Source organism: Mus musculus, chromosome 9 (assembly GCF_000001635.26).
Source record: "Mus musculus strain C57BL/6J chromosome 9, GRCm38.p6 C57BL/6J".
NCBI classification, from domain to species: domain Eukaryota; kingdom Metazoa; phylum Chordata; class Mammalia; order Rodentia; family Muridae; genus Mus; species Mus musculus.
Genome location: NC_000075.6, coordinates 76,553,332 through 76,569,164, shown reverse-complemented (window position 1 = coordinate 76,569,164; position 15,833 = coordinate 76,553,332). Strand labels below are relative to the sequence as shown.

Here is a 15,833-nt window from a genome sequence, read left to right as displayed (position 1 = left end):
CCAGCACTCTTATGGATCGAGCCACTCTCCAGATTCATTGGCTGCGATGTTAACACGGTCGGAGTTGGCTGGATCTTGATGGTTTCATGACTATAAAGGTTATTTTTAACATGCATGGCATTAATTGAGAGGAACAGAAATGAAACTTGACTGCTGTGTTTCTGTTAAAATCAAACTGCAGCTCTTCCATAAGACTCTGAAGCTCCATCTAGCTGCTGGGTGGAGCTTCTTAGAGGACAGCTTTGCTCGATTCGTGTCTGCAAGCACAAGGGAGTATCAATGATAAGTGTCGTGGATTGGTTCTTGCCCATGGGATGGGTCTGAGCTTGGGGCAGTCATTGGTTAGACATTCTAGACTCTGCTCTGTCTTTGTGCCTGTACATTTTGCAGGCAGGACACATTTTGGGTCCAAGGCTTTGTGGGTGGGTTACTGTCCGTATCCTTCCACTGGGAGTCCTGCCTGGCTACAGGAGGTGGCCCCTTCAGGATCCATATCCTGCTAGGAATCGCAACTAGAGTTGCCCCCTTAGACCTTCTGGAGCCTCTCCCCATCCCAGGTCACTGGCACATCCTAGAGATTGTCTCCGCCCCTTGTCCCTCAGCTGATTTCCTTTCTCCTCTGCTCTTCCTACATAATCCTCCTCCTGCCCCACTCCCCTCTTCCACGCAGTTCCCTCCTTCCATAGACTTCCAATATCTATTTGTTCTATTTGGTTTCTCCTTCTGAGACTGACTCCCTGAACTCTCCTGTTCTTTGGCTTCTTTGGGTCTGTGGATTGTAGCATGGTTATCTGTACTTTATGGCTAATATCCACTTATAAGTGACTACATACTATGCATGTCCTTTTCGGTCTGGGTTACTTCACTCAGGGAGATATTTTCTAGTTCCATCCATTTGCCTGCGAAATTCAGGATGTTTTTAATGGCTGAGCAGTATTCCATCGTGTAGACAGACCACATTTGAGATTGAGGGACCCGAAGAGGACAGGGACCCCACAGGAAGACCAACAGAGTGTCATCTAACCTGGACTCTTGGAATCTCCCAGAGAATGAATCACTAACCTGGGTGAGCACGGCTTGACCTAGGCTCTCTGCACATGTGTAGCAGATGAGCAGTTTGTTCTTCCTGCAGGTCCCTCAGACAAGGAGAACAGGGGCTATCCTAGTCTGTTTGTTGCCTACCAGCCTGCCTGTGGATCCCACACCCTTAAATGGACAGCCTTGTCTGGCCTCCATAGGAGAGGATATGCCTAGTCCTGCAGCAACTTAATGTTCAGCGTGGGTAGGGTAGTGGTGGGATGACAGCAGTGTGGCCTGACACCCAGAAGGGGGCTTCCCCTCTCAGGGGAATGGGGAGAGGACTTACTTGAGGGGAGGGGGGCACTGGGAGGAGAGGAAGAGCTGATATTTGGGTTGTAAAGTGAATAAATACATTTAATTAAACAAATCAAATTTCAGTCTCTGCTTCTTCCATTGTTCCCAGGAGAGAGCTGCTTGTATTGCTGACATCCCTGTTTTCAACTCTGTCCTTTCCTTCCAAGTAAATCAAGACAGTCGAAAATCCATACCCAAGCTGCTGGTTTTTGAAATTCTTTCTTTCAACTACCTTTCAATCTCTGTCTTTTCCAAACCAGCCAGGGGGCCTGCCCTGCGGGCTGTGGGCTACGGGCTGCGGGTCAGCCCTGCTCCAAAGCTTGGGGCTCCAGAGTGCATCCTGGAGCCCAAGAGCCAGGCGGAAAGCACCCCTGTCCAGCTCAAAGGTCCACCTTCTTCCCAGGTGTGCTTGGCTTTTCCGGGTCCCTGCTCGCAGCGCGCAGGTGTCCAGACTTGCTCCAGCGTCCCAGCCCGGCGGGCGAGGAGGAAAAGAAAGAGTGCTGTGTGCAGGGCTGGGATTTTGAGTTCAGACAGGGCGCTGGGCCGTGTGTGCTACTCTGTGTAGAGAATCGGGACCTGTTGCAACTCGCCGCCCCCTGGTGACACGCTCGGCACCGCCCGGGAGGTGCGGCCAGCTCCCGCCCGCCGCCCGCGCAGGTGCGCCTCCCTCCTCCCAGCTTCCTGGGCGCCACCTTCGCAGCGGCGGCGGCGGCAGCAGTGGCGGCGGGTGAGTGGAGCACGGGGACCGGACGGGGCCTGCAGAGTGCGGGGCTGCGCTCCAGGACTCTTCCTTGGACTTGGGGAGAGGGAGTTACAAAGTTTTGAAAGTGATGTCTCTGACTTTGGAGGTGCGGTCTAGAGAACAGGCGCCGCCCCCCCCAGGATCGCTTGATGAATTTCCTGCTGGCGAGAAGGACCCTCAGAGAAGATTAGGTGGAAGAGGGTCTGGGGAGAGCGAGGGAAGAGGGTGGAAATGGACGGGTCTGGGTTACCAGGAAGCCCAGAGCTCGGCTGCAGAGAGAGCTCAAAGACCAAGCAGAAGTTGAAGAGGAAGAGTTTTTCTATGATCCACTTTCTCTCTGCTGGATGATTAATTACAGTTGGGGTGCCTTGGGTCTGTGACCTCACTGAGCTCTCCAGATGGTTCTGATCCCTTGGGAATCCGCCCCTGTAGGTTGTGACCTTAAGCACAGAGGTGGCTTCTGGAAGGGTCTTGGAGACTTCAAGCCTGTTCTGTCTGATGGGTTTCCTGTGAGCGAGGGAGCGGAGAGCTTGTGTTTACTGCTGGGATCATGAGTGTGTAAAAAGACAATAGTGCTTTTTAGGACAGATGGGAGGTTATGGGAATGCCGGCGGCCCTTTGGCTATGGTTAGTGTGATAAGGCTACAGATTACAAGGTCTCTCTGATCTAGAGGTGGAGACTAAATAAATACATATCAAGAGACAAGAAGACATGCTGGTTGCAAGCAGTTGAAGCGAGATTATAATTTCCCACAGTCCATTTTCAGACTCAACCTCCTAAATCCAGGTTACTGGCAGGCACCTCCCTTCTTTCCCTTTCTCATCCCAACAAGCCCAAGGGCCCAAGGACATCTGACTGATGCTGAATCAGAGCTGACAAGCCACAGGGAAAGGAGGAAGATGATGAGAGGAGCTTAGGAGAGAAAACAGCTTGGAGTTTTCCAAAGTAAAGAACCAATGATGATTGCAAAGTGGGGCGGAGATCTGTCAGTCTTCTACTTACTGTCACTCTTAGTTCCAAGCACAGTAGCTAGCTGTCCCTACACCATCAGATTGCTAATTCCACCCCTTTGCTTTTGGGACTGGGACATTAGGGATGTATGCTTCTACCAAGGGTGTTTGGTGCAGCCTGCAGAGCCTGCCTGAGGGGATGGGTGGATCTCCTTTTTAAGCCTGGCAGGTGGAGACTGCAGCTGCTCAGAATTTACTGTGGGAAGTAGCTCAGTTGAAGAGTTGGTGAAAGGGATTGCACAGATGCAGAGACAAACCACACCCCTGGTGCTGACTCAGTGATGTCTCTGCGATTATGCTTTTGAGTTTACTTCTTAACTGGCAACATTCTTGGGGTGGAATAAGTAATCTATGTACATATGTATAACGATTAATTGTTAATTGTAATTATTTTAAAATATAATTACAATAATTAATTATTAGCTAATTATCTGTTGGTCGCTTCCTGTAGTTGTCACACATGCCTTACAGTGTATAGTCATGCTTGTTTATTGAGAATATTTTTTAAAAGATATTTTAAAAGATTATATTTATATTATCGTGTGTGTGTGTGTGTGTGTGTGTGTGTGTGTTATAAAGGGTATGGAGGGAAGACGACAGCAGCTCTGGGAGGTAGTTCCCCTCCCACTGTGGAATCCTGAATTAACCCAGGTAGTCAGACTTGTACCACAAGGCATTTGCTGGCAAAGACATCTCAAGGCCCTTATTAGTATTTTCTTAAGTTGACTATTTCACTCTCCAGCCCTCCCTTACATACACCCCATTCAGTTAGACTGAATCATAACAAGTTTATAACACGTAACATTGTTTACATTGGCCTCCAGAATACTGTGGTGAACCTGTGGTCTCATTAAAGCAGAGGTCGCCGATAATCATAGTCCCGGTTGTAGGATGTTCTTCAGAAAGGGACCACTTAGTTTAATTTGACTAATTATTTGCAAAGTGACAAGTTATCCTTGTCTAGCTAGTTAGGTGAGTATGCTTGTTTGCCCCCTTTGTAGCTTGTAGTTGTTAGTGTCTACAAATAATATCTCTTAAATACAATGTCATTGATAGAAAAGTACAGTGAAATGTACTTTTGTTCATGTAAGTTCAACTCTGTGAGTTGTATTTTTATGCTTTGTTGGTGAACATATCATTTGCGGATCAGAATATATCCTCCTCTTATCAAACAGTTCTAAACAGAAAACAAGGCTTAAATATCCACAGGATTAAAGTTTCCTACAGATATCACTAAAGTCACGTTAAAATCAAAGTCAACTTTTTTTGAGAGAGAGATTGATTGTATTAGAGTGTCAGAGGGAATGGAGGCAATGCCCTTCTTTATGAGAAGATGGGCTCTGAGTGAAGTGTCCCAGCCCCCACTAGTGGGGCACAGTACTACCAGTCATGGTCAGGCTGATTGCTGTGTTCCCCTGAGACAGGAGCTGGGGAAATGGAGGGAGGTGTCAATGGTGGGAGTGTGTGCAGAGGCAGGGGGACAGGAGCCTTGGGAAGGGTTGCTTAAAGGAACCAGGAAGGCTAACATATAATAAATGGGGTTTGGAGAAGAAAAGGAAATTTTCAGTGGCTGTGATTCTGAGAAACGTGAATGAGGTGAAATGATCTGTGTGTTAGTGTGGTGTGTGTGTGTGTGTGTGTGTGTGTGTGTGTGTATGGTGTGTGTGTGGTATGGTGCATATGTATGTGTGTGTGTGTGTGTGATGTATGTGTGGTGTGTGTATGTGTGTGTGAGTGTGTGTGGTGTGGTGTGTGTGTATATGTGTATGTGTGTGTGTGATGTATGTGTGGTGTGTGTATGTGTGTGATATGTGTGTGTGATGTATGTGTGGTGTGTGTATGTGTGTGAGTGTGTGTGTGCTGTGTACTACATTCTACCTTGAGTGTGGTATACTCAAGTGGAGGACAGAGATAAGTCTTAGGTATCTCACCTTTTGATTTCCAACCTACTTTTTTTAGACAAGGTTTCTCACTTAACCTGAAGTTCACAAATTGTGCTAGGCTGTCTGGCTACTAAGTTCCAAGGATCTAATGCCCCAGCATGGGGATTTCAGGCACACCACTACACCTGGCTTTTACTTTGCTGCTGAGAATCCCAACCTGGGTCCCTATGCTGCTTGGTGGCAGGTACTTTCCCTAAATGCTGAACAGTCTTCATATTACCAGGTGGAAAGACACTAACAAAAGAGATATTCACTGGACATGTCTGTACTGGGGAATTCTTTAATTACACGATCATGAATGATTTGAGGAAAGTTTCCTCTGGGGACATCTAATTATTGTGTGATTTTTATTTTGTATTATTGCCTATTGAAGAAGGGTAAGCTATCCCCCAGGGCATATGATATTTATCATTTGAGCTATATACCCTATAATTTTTAGGCTGCTCATTCCTGGTGAAAGTGAAGTTGTACTTAGTGATTAGCTTCCTTTGAATACTGGCATAGTCAAGTGTGGTCTCCTGTCCTGGCAGGAGCCTATTTTCAAAGGTTTATATAAATCCTTTACAGCGATGATGATAGCAAATAAATAATATTTGGGACCTTCACACTGTCCATTCATTAAGATATCCACCATTGTATTTCAAATGGTCTGTTCCCCCAGTGAACTGGAAACAAGACACCATTCTTGCATATCAGGAAGCTCCCAGCTGACAGACCCGAGAATGTTAAATGTACACAGAAAAATGCTTCCGGTCCTTGTGGATAGTGAATGGATTCATTAGTCATTGGTTAAATCAAACATTAGCAGATCTGAGTTCGTTAAGATTTTGGATGAAGTACTTGATTCTCCCGACTTGCAGGTTTTCCCACTGTGGTGAAATATTTGTACCATGTGATCACGTCTTTTTCCCACTAGGCTCTGAAATTTTTCTCTGCCCACTTCTCACTGTGAGCACGCTAAGAGGTTGGGAGCACTCTCCTGCAGAATCTCCCCGGGAAGCTCATGATTTCTTCTCTTCTTGACATATTTTCATTTCAAAAGGCTTTCTCTCTAATTAACATCAGGTTGCATCTGGGATGGTGTAAAAATCGCTCATTTGGGAAGGCAAGGGAATGTTCAGAGCACCGCAGAGTGGCCTCCTCCTCACCACTGCTTGTGATGGAATCTTTCCACGTGGGGTTTTTATGCGAGCTGTCAATTATATGCTCAGAGAAGTAATGATGACTTTAATTTTTAACAGCACAATGCTCTGCAGAGTCACTCCAAATAGTCTAATCTGCCTCATTTAGCAGCTGCTCCTTGATGTTTTGAAAGAACCGTGTTTTCCTCAAATAAATATAATTTTTGATTTGTTGGCTAGAGAAATGTGTAGCAGAGCTAAGTGGCTGTGTTCCCTGTGGATTATTCTAGGTTGTCACCCTTCCCTTCCCATTTTTTGCTTCTACTGCTAAAAAAAAAAAAACCCAAAAACCAAACCAAACACACACAAAAAAACAAAACAAAACAAAAGGCAAAACAAAAACACACACACCTGGGAAACTGCTTCTTGTCTTTCTATCTCCTTTTTGTTCCTTCGTGTTCTTTCTCCTTTTCTATACTTTTTCTATTTTACCTTCATTTCTTTTTTTCAACCCTATCTGGTATTTTTCCCCTCTTTGCTTCATCTGGGCACCTATTTATTTATCAATACATTTCCTTTGTTATGGTTACCTGTCATCTCCATCTGAAAATTTTACTTTAATAAAATCTAGGTTTCCAGAAACCTGTAGCACTATACAGAAGTTAAAAGCCAAGCAAGGTTTACAACAGAAACTTTAGTCCACAGAACCTATAATACATTATTTAAAAAAAAAATCGACAGCCTTACTCTGAATGTTAAATAAATATTAAACAATGTACTGCCACCATTTTCCATCTTTAAAATGATTGCTTTCTCTTACAGCTGAAAGTATGCTCGATGACAGATGGCCTTTGGTTTAGAATTAGGATGTTTTCCTTGGGCCGTGGCCTGTCAATTCTCCCTGCTTAAATTGTGTTTAACTGATGTGGTGAACATCGCTAAAATATGGACTTTGGTTTGTTCCGTTTCCCCAAAATGTAGAAGTTGACCTTGCAGGATGATACTCAGTTAATTGTGGAAGTAAGACAGTGAAAGCAAATGATAGTATAGAAACAACATGCCCAGCCTGCAGTCCAGTGTGCGGTGAGCTGAAATACTTGCCTTTTGATGGATGATGGTCTATATGAAAGATAAAGTGTTTTGCATGTCAGTGTTTATGTGGAAGACTCCAGGCTATTCCAAAGCCATTAACTTAGGAACTATTAGCTGTTGATAGCTGCTGGGGAGGGAGAATCATTCTTCCTGGATTGTGTGGCTGCTGATAGGTTCCCCATGCTCTAACGTAAGGCCCTGTACCCAGGCACTTGTAGATAACATTAATTGGACTTAGTGGATTATCAAAAGACAGAGAAAAAGCCGAGGTCAAAGCTGGGCATGTTGGAGAAGATTTGGAGGGGGAGTTGGAGGTGGGAAATTGGGGGAATAGATAGATCACCTCATCTTTCATTATATACATTTATGAGAGTCTCAAGAATAAAGAAAAAATAATGTGTATATATTTTAAAAGTTTGACAAAGTGTAGGCAAAGATGTAAGGACCATTCATTTGTCTCTCGTGTTCAGCCTTCTTTTCTTAAAAAGCACAGTACTAAAACATTGATGTGGAACATTGGAAGCTTTAATTAATATGTGCGATTTCTATGGCAAGCGAGAAGAAGGAAGAAACATCAGTCTGCCCGCTGGAAGTGTGAGGAGAAGGGCACTGGTGGAAACTTCTGTTCTTGTAGCAGAAGTCCAGTTCTTAGGATTTGAGAAACCAGTCACCTTGATTTAAATAGAAAGCCAGGACTGAGTTCTGCTCTTCCAATAGCTCGACATTACATACTTTCTGGAGTAGAGTCACCCCCAGTGAGCACGTTAAAAGTTGTGTGTCAAAGTGCTGCAATTTGAAATGCCAGAGAAGAAGTGAGTGAAACCTTTTCAAGGGCAAGGGATACAAGCGAGATTCCAAAATGGAGGATCAGAACCTTTGAGCATCCTAATTAGCTGTGCGTCAGGGTCATACACATGTGGTCTTGTTGAGAAGTCAGAACTTTTGAGATGCAAACAAGTAAACAAAAAAAAAAGTAAGACTTTAAATATTTGCATAAAAACTATAGACACCGAGTCAAGTTGTACAAAGCAGACAGCAAGGAATCAGAACTAAAGAACAGGGTGACCATGCTGTCTTCTCCATCATTGTCAGTGGGACCTGGGCCCTAAGATCAGATGGAAGTGAAACAGGTGTGTTTTCTACTGTGGATGGTTTACCTCCTGATGAGAGTCTATGGACACCAGCTTTGTTTCAGCATTACATCACGCTCTCCAAGGGCAGCTCTGCCCTCTGGACATCCAAACCCAGCGGCAGTTTGCATACTTAAAGATTATACTTTGTTAACTAACACTTATGTGTACAAGTAGACTGTAAGCAAAAGAAAGAAGCCGGTGAGGTTATTGAGAAAATAACTCTCAAGTAAAAGGCGACTTTTCAGATCTTCATTGAAAGTTTCTCCGGATTAAAATAAATAAATAAATAAATGTAACCATTTTATTTCAGTTATGGTACAGCTGCCTCAGCAAGCCTGATTAAAAGAGAGCCCTGAGGTCAGTGTCTGAGGGAGGAGTGGACTCTGGGTGATGTCCTTGTTACATGCATGATTGTTCTCTCCTGTTAAAGTCTTTCTGTGGGAGATATAATATTAACATTTACACTTCTCTTAACTTTTTAATTGCACAAATCTGTCTTCATTGACATAATTTCCACAAAATTATACCTATTTCAAGCTTCTTTTTAAGAGTCTGATGGTGGGCTATTGAAATAACTCAGCAGTTAAAAGCACTGGCAGACTGCTTTTCCAGAGGACCAGGGTTTGGGTTTGAGCAGCCACATGGCAGCTCACAACTGTCTGTGACTACAGTTTCAGGAGACCCAGCACCCTCTTCTGGACTCTGCATGCAACAAGCACACATGCTGCTCAGACATACATGCATGTAAAACACTCATTCCCATAACACAATGAAATGAAAGACATTAAAAAGAGCCTACAGTTGCTTTGTCTGACTGCACATTTTGCTGTGTCATTTGCAGACTTTCATGTCTTTGTAGGTGAGGTTCACAGCTTTGGTTAAAATTGCTTGAAACACCATTTTAAGATTCTTGGTAGAGAGTATATTTGCTATGCCTCCTATATCATTTGTCTATAAATGCCAACATGTCCCCAGAACAACTTTTTGTTTCCTTAAGTAGATTCAAAAAGTGCTCATGACACGTGTCCCATTTTAACAGCAAAGGCCACTTCTTGCCTGTGGTGTTTTGTCTGAATGTGTTGTAAGTTTGACTAAGGCTCTGGCATTTAAGGACTTGTAGATGGTGTTGTAAAGTGAGAAAGAGAGCCAAGGCAAAACAAGATGGGAGATGCAAGGTACACTCCTCATTTCTCCTGTATAATTGCGCAGTAAATAGAATTGAAATCTGTTATGTAAGAGAACAGTCCTTATCTGAGACAGCATGCCAGCTCACCAGTAAGTTAGCACACACCCCTCAGAGGCTCTTAGACAGCTCCTGTCCTGATGAGCCAATACATGTGAGCACTATCTCACCCAGCCAGTGCTACATACTAAAGGAAGTGAGGTGATAAAAGTAAGAAAGGGATAAGGATGGGTCCCCTTAAAACCAATGGTCTTAGAGACCCCTCTCGGGAGATTGGTAAGGGTCACTAAGAAAGCAGTGCAAACAGGAAGCATTCCAGGCTCATGGAATAACCAACACAACAATCGTGATTAGCTGGGGGGAAGTAGAAGGAAGTTATTTTTGTAGAATGTCCAGGAATGTGTCCACCAGTCAATGGGCATTCGAGTGGGGAAGCCCAGCAGAATGGACGTACCACTGGGTGAGCTTGTGCTGGGGTGAACAATGCAGAGGTACGCCAAGCTCCTTCATCCACATATTGACAACTAGGGAACAGGCCCCACTGAGGATGAGCTGTGAGGGGGTTCTTAACCTTTCCCAGATCCTAGCATCAGGGGATGAGGATGAGTCGGCAGCTTTTGGAGACCTTCGGCATTGTTGGGTCTCCTTTTTTAACCATGCCTACAGTATCTTCAAAGAAAAGATGTCCTTCTTCATCCTATTCTCACTTTTGCTTGTGTGTGTGTGTGTGTGTGTGTGTGTGTGTGTGTGTGTGTGTGAGAGAGAGAGAGAGAGAGAGAGAGAGAGAGAGAGAGAGAGAGATCTCAACCCCCAAATCTGGGTTCATAACTGCAGGATTGATGAATCTGATAATTTGGAACCACGCCTTGCTATTTCATCAAGTTACAAAAGTCTTTTTTCTTTCCTTTTTGACAGTTTTGGTGTATTTAGATTATGTTCGCAACCCATGGTCCTCTGGTGTCCTTTCACTGAACAAACCCCTTCCTGCCTAGCATCCCAGTGGCTGCACCATTACAGACAATGCCATTCCTTTCTCCAGGAGCCATTGACTGTCTTATGCTCCTCAGGAAGAAATGGGACTTAGGGGCCACTTATCTCTCAGCAGTGGAAGAGTGGAGGCCTGATTCTGTGTAGATACCAGTTGCTATGTGTTCAGGGTTGACAAACAATGTCAATCTGCACGGTGGCTGTCCCATCACTCTACTCCATCCTTGGGATCTTAAAGCTGTCTGCCTTTGATGGGTGATGTTCACTGGGCCTAGTGTGTGCAGGGTAGGGGTTTGGGGGGCGGGGTGAGCGGTGAGAGATGGGTTAGCACTGAGCATCCCTTGGCCTCTTCTTCTTTGCACACTGACCAGGTTTGAATTTCTGCATTGTCCATCCTCTGCACAAAGGACTGCTTCAGCCTGAGAGGTTTCCTGGTCTTAATGTCAAGATAAATATTTAGAAGGCAGCTTAACAAGAAAGCAGGTGCGCTTATCTCTAACATGTTCTTGTCTCTATTGCACCAACAGACATACTTTGCCTGATGGATAGGTATTGCAGCACTTGCATTCTACAGCTAGGGAAACCCTGCCCCCCCCCCCCCCCCCAGTGACCCCTCCAAACACTAGGCATGGCATCTTTTGCACCATGAAAGCTGGCCGGTAGGAGGTTTCCAGCTCTGATCCTTCTTAATTTCTCTGCGTCCTATAGCTGAAGTAGAATCTAAACTCCATTATAGTTTCCTTCAGTTTCATCTTAATGATACACCAAACAGCATAACTATAATTAATTTAATTCTCAGTCTTCCTGGTAAGATAGGTTTATATAGAAACAAAACCCATACAAGAAACAAGAAAAACGAGTCCAGCTCACATCTCATTGGAGTCGCAACTTGTACTGAAAACACAGTTTAGGCCCTTCATTATGATTAACTTTAATGTACAAAAGCTGTTTGCAGAATGACTAATATAAATAAGAAATGAAAACACGAGATTTCAGGAGATTCCCCAAAAGCTAAGTGATATCTGTATTATTCCCGGAAGGTTCCGCTGAGGCTGATACTTGCTCTTTGAGAGCCCGAGTACTCAGTGGGTTCTCATTGTTCTTTTGGAAGCCCAGTGCTTTGTGTTACCACAACACCTCCACGTAATAGAAATAGCCGTGTGCTTGAATCTTAGCAAGTTCTGCATCAATAATTTGATTTTTAATTAGGCTGCAGTATTTTCTAATGTGTCATACCAGTGCTACTAAGGTAGTATACTATTATGGTTGTTATTATCATCATCATCTTCATCATCATCATTATCATTATTGTTATTATGCCATTACCCAAGTATCCAACACTTAGCAGTGAGCATTAAGACTTTCGATAGACAAATAATTGTTCGCCTCATAAAGCAGAGTGAAGAGAACAGTTGGTCTCTTGCTGGCCTGTGACCTGGGCCAGGAATGCTGTGACAACTCTGTGAGAGAGTTTCTTGTTAAGTACCAGTGGAGTGCATCCTATTCTGTTCTGTTCCTTCGACCCTCCCTCCCTCCCTCCCTCCCTCCCTCCCTCCCTCCCTCCCTCCCTCCCTCCCTCCCTTCCTCTCTCCCTCCTCCCCTCCCACTCCTGCCCTCTCTTCCTTTTTTTCCTTTTATACCTTTGGGGTTCATATATCCCAATAGCGTTTCATTCTGGATACCCTGTACTGTTTGCACCACTGTATAAACATTATTAAACAGTTTTATAAGTAGAGTTCTGAATCACAGATTGCCATCAGTTAAGTGCCTGGATTAACAAGGTGACTAAAGTTAAAAAAAAAAACAAAAAAAACAAAAAACAGAACTTCTGAGGCACTTCTTTTAAAATTTATTTTTTCCCTCCACTGCAAAATAGAATATATTCAGAAAGAGGATTCACAAATTAAAATCTTCTGTAGAAGTACCGTTTACAGGAAACCACTTCTGTGAGCTGGGTGTGCTGCTACAAGTCTGTAATCTTTAGGAGGTAGCTGCTCACTAGAAGTTCCTAGATCATTGGGGGACAGGGTGTGTGTGTTGGGCAGACAGGTACTAGATCTTAGGTTTAGCTAAGGCTAAACAGCAAATCTCCTCTGCCTTATAGATATCATCAGGCACCTTGGCAGGAATGTCTGTCAGTCTAAGGCAGGCTCCCAGGACAAAGGAACTTCTGGAAAGAAATGCTAAATCCCTCGGGCCAGGTAGACTTAGCTTATTATGTCCAGCAGCTGGTCCTCATTGTTGATTCTGGAATCTCTGCTCCTACAGGGAGACCAGTCCATCTGAATTTTTAAAGTAAACTCCTGATTCTTGGAGAATGTCAGGCACCCAGGAACTTCAAGGCCTCAGATATCAAAGGGCTAAGGCTCATCTTTGGACTGTCTGGTGACCAACCTAAGGAGTCCTTCCTCCATGTGTTCCCCCATATAGACTAATCCTTACACACTTCCGCAGAGTGTGAGACACTCCCACCCCCTTCTCAAATGCCTTAAGGTATGTGTCCTTGTTTTTCCAGGTGGTCCCAGAAATTCTCTTTCTCCTTTCACCCCCTGCCACACTCTCTCTGGCATTAAATAACCTTGTCCTAGGGAATGCCCTCTGCCTCATGGCCCTCGATCTTATCTAAGCCCTTTCACAGGAGAGCCGTCCTCTTAACAGCAAATCAAGTCAAAATGAAAATCTACCTTCATTTGGGGTATCATTCATTGGTTTAAAAAGCAAAACAAAACAAAACAAAACTTTTTTTTTTTGATTATAATTTTGCTTTTTCTCATACTCTTTAGCCTACTTATTATCTAGGATTAGTACCGTGGTGAGCATTTCTGCGTGCTGTTTAGAAGAATATATGCAGCATCTGGCTTCTCTGCCTTGTTTTGTCATTTGGATGCTGTGATATTAAGCTAACATCCATAAGACACAACCAAACAGGAAGTGAGCTTTCTTCCTGGTTGGAGAGGTGTTGACTTGCTGAGGACAGACAGGGCCCCAGGGCCAAGGAGTTCCTCCTTCCCCGCGGTCCCTCTATTCCGCCCTCTGGATCTCTTCCCTTTGGCTGTTCCTAAATTGCATCTTTGTGATAATCCAGTGTCAACATTTTTAAGTTGCTTTTAAATTTCTTACAAAAATCTACAAGGCCCAGAACATACTAAGCAGTCTGGAATGAGAAAAAAAAAAAAAAGAGTATAGGAACTTACATTATTTGATTTTAAGCTACAGCATCCAAAAACTCTGAAACGTACATATATATAGATAGATAGATAGATCAATGAAGATATCCGTGAAAGAGAAACAAACAAACAAGCAAACTCAGAAATAGATGATCTTTTATGCAGTACGGGATTTTCAATTGACAGAGAAGTACTCCATGCTTTGGCAAGGATAATGGGAAACATGTCTTTTCAATAAATAGTCTTGAGACAAATGGATATGCATAGGAAAAAACGAATGCACTCTTACACAGATGTTAATTCAAGATGAACTGCAGACCTAAAATGTAGAATCTAAGGCTATTATCTGCTTAGAGAGTGTGTTCCACCCAGACCTAAAACCCCACTCTGTATTACTGCAGACGTCCTCTCCTGTCCTTGTCCTTGATAACCTTCAGCTTATGAGGAGGCCAGAATGGCTCATGTTATGTGTTGGGTTTCAGACCAGGGACAAGTAGCTTAGGTGCATATTTAACCTACAAAAGCCACCTCCAGGTTCTCCTAGCATCCCTCAGTCCCTGTCCATTACAGGATGTGGCTTGCTCAACACTGAGTTTTCCAGCCCAGAGATTGGGTTTCATCTCACTCAGTGGCTCTTTCACTGTATATTTACTATATAATTTAGTCATTTTGGTTCTCTCTCTCTCTCTCTCTCTCTCTCTCTCTCTCTCCCTCTCCCCCTCCCCCTCCCTCTCCCTCTCCCCCTCCTTCCCTCTCCCTCCCTCCCTCTCTCCTCCCCTTTTTCCTTCCCTCCCTCTCCCCCTCCCCTCCTTCCTTCCCTCTCTCCCTCCCTTCTTCCCTTCCTCTCTCCTTCTCCCTCCCCCCCATATGTTTTCTCTCTTTCTCTTCCCCCTACTTTCTGTTTCCCTCTGCATGGTGACTTTACTGACCCCCTCCTGTGTGGTCAGTGAGCTCTCCCAAGAGTTGCCTCCAATAAGCCTGCCTTAATACTTTAATTTGGCTTGAATTGACTCATCATTTAAAAGACAAAAGTTTAATTAGAAGAGGAACTAATATTTTCTAAATTGTATGGAAATATATAGAAGGGGTCTTATAAAAAAATCTGATATTTATAAAATTCAGAGCAGTGGTAATCCACAAAACAATCACTTGGATTCTTCAGGGTGTAAATATTCTGTGCATTTGTAAACTGCTAGAGGAAGTAATGCCCGCTGGGCAAATGCTTCAGGTCTAGGAGCAGATGGCCTAGAATCTTATCTGAGGTCATGGGATTTGAGGCTGTTGGTCTAGATTACAGGCATGCTGCATCCTGAACACTTAGGACAACAGAAAAGTGAACAGCTGGAGAAGGTTTAATGTACCCGTGGAGCAGCTTCACTCCACAGCACACCCAGACAGCGGGGAGGATCCAGCTTCTGCCAGGAAGCTGGGTTCCCAGAGAACTCTAACTGCTCACTCAGCAACATCCCTGAGTTCTCACCCAGCATGAATCACCTAGTCACCATGAATCAGGGACATCAGGCAGGTATGGGGAAATAGATAAAGAAAGGCCTTGCTAAGAAAAAGTAGTGGAAGGTGCCCATTACAGATTTATTTTGTATTTAAAAATATTCACTGTATAAAACAATGAATTTTATTATGGGATTTGCTTTCATGTATGTGTGTGTGTGTATACATCAATATGTGTCTGTATGTGCACATGTGTGTATTTTCATATTATTATTATTATTACTATTATTATTATTCAAAATCTCTCATCTGAAACTCTCCACAGGAGCTAGAATGGCTTCCAGGGAGTTCCAGGGTCCTGCTAGTTTTTGTTTCCTAACGCTGAGACCATAAACACAGGCTATCTTGCCCAACATTTTTTAGCATTGGTTTCAAGACTGAACTCCCATTGAACTATCTCCCCACCCCTGACATTTTGCTTTCTAATTACATGAAATTTATTTCTTACATTATTGCCTGACAACTTAAAGTACTCTTTCATGGCATGTGATAAGGTGGGGAGTTGTAACTCATTTCATCTTTATGGAAACTCTTTGAGGATAAAATTGTTAACCTCATTCATTTTCCTGCT

General features: G+C 43.8%; 1 protein-coding gene across 3 annotated transcripts in view; it reads left to right on the top strand.

Annotated features, from left to right (window-relative positions):
• The first annotated feature begins 2,049 nt into the window (after positions 1–2,049).
• The window catches only part of Fam83b (family with sequence similarity 83, member B), a 79,656-nt gene continuing 65,872 nt past the window's right edge, over positions 2,050–15,833 (top strand). Inside the window, exon 1 of one of the 3 annotated variants that reach the window (NM_001045518.2) lies at positions 2,050–2,101. The gene's annotated coding sequence lies outside the window, so the exon portion shown is untranslated. Of the gene's footprint in view, positions 2,102–8,689; positions 11,070–14,911; positions 15,279–15,833 lie in introns of those variants that run through there. The other 2 variants (XM_006510953.3, XM_006510952.4) reach the window with 2 other exon arrangements.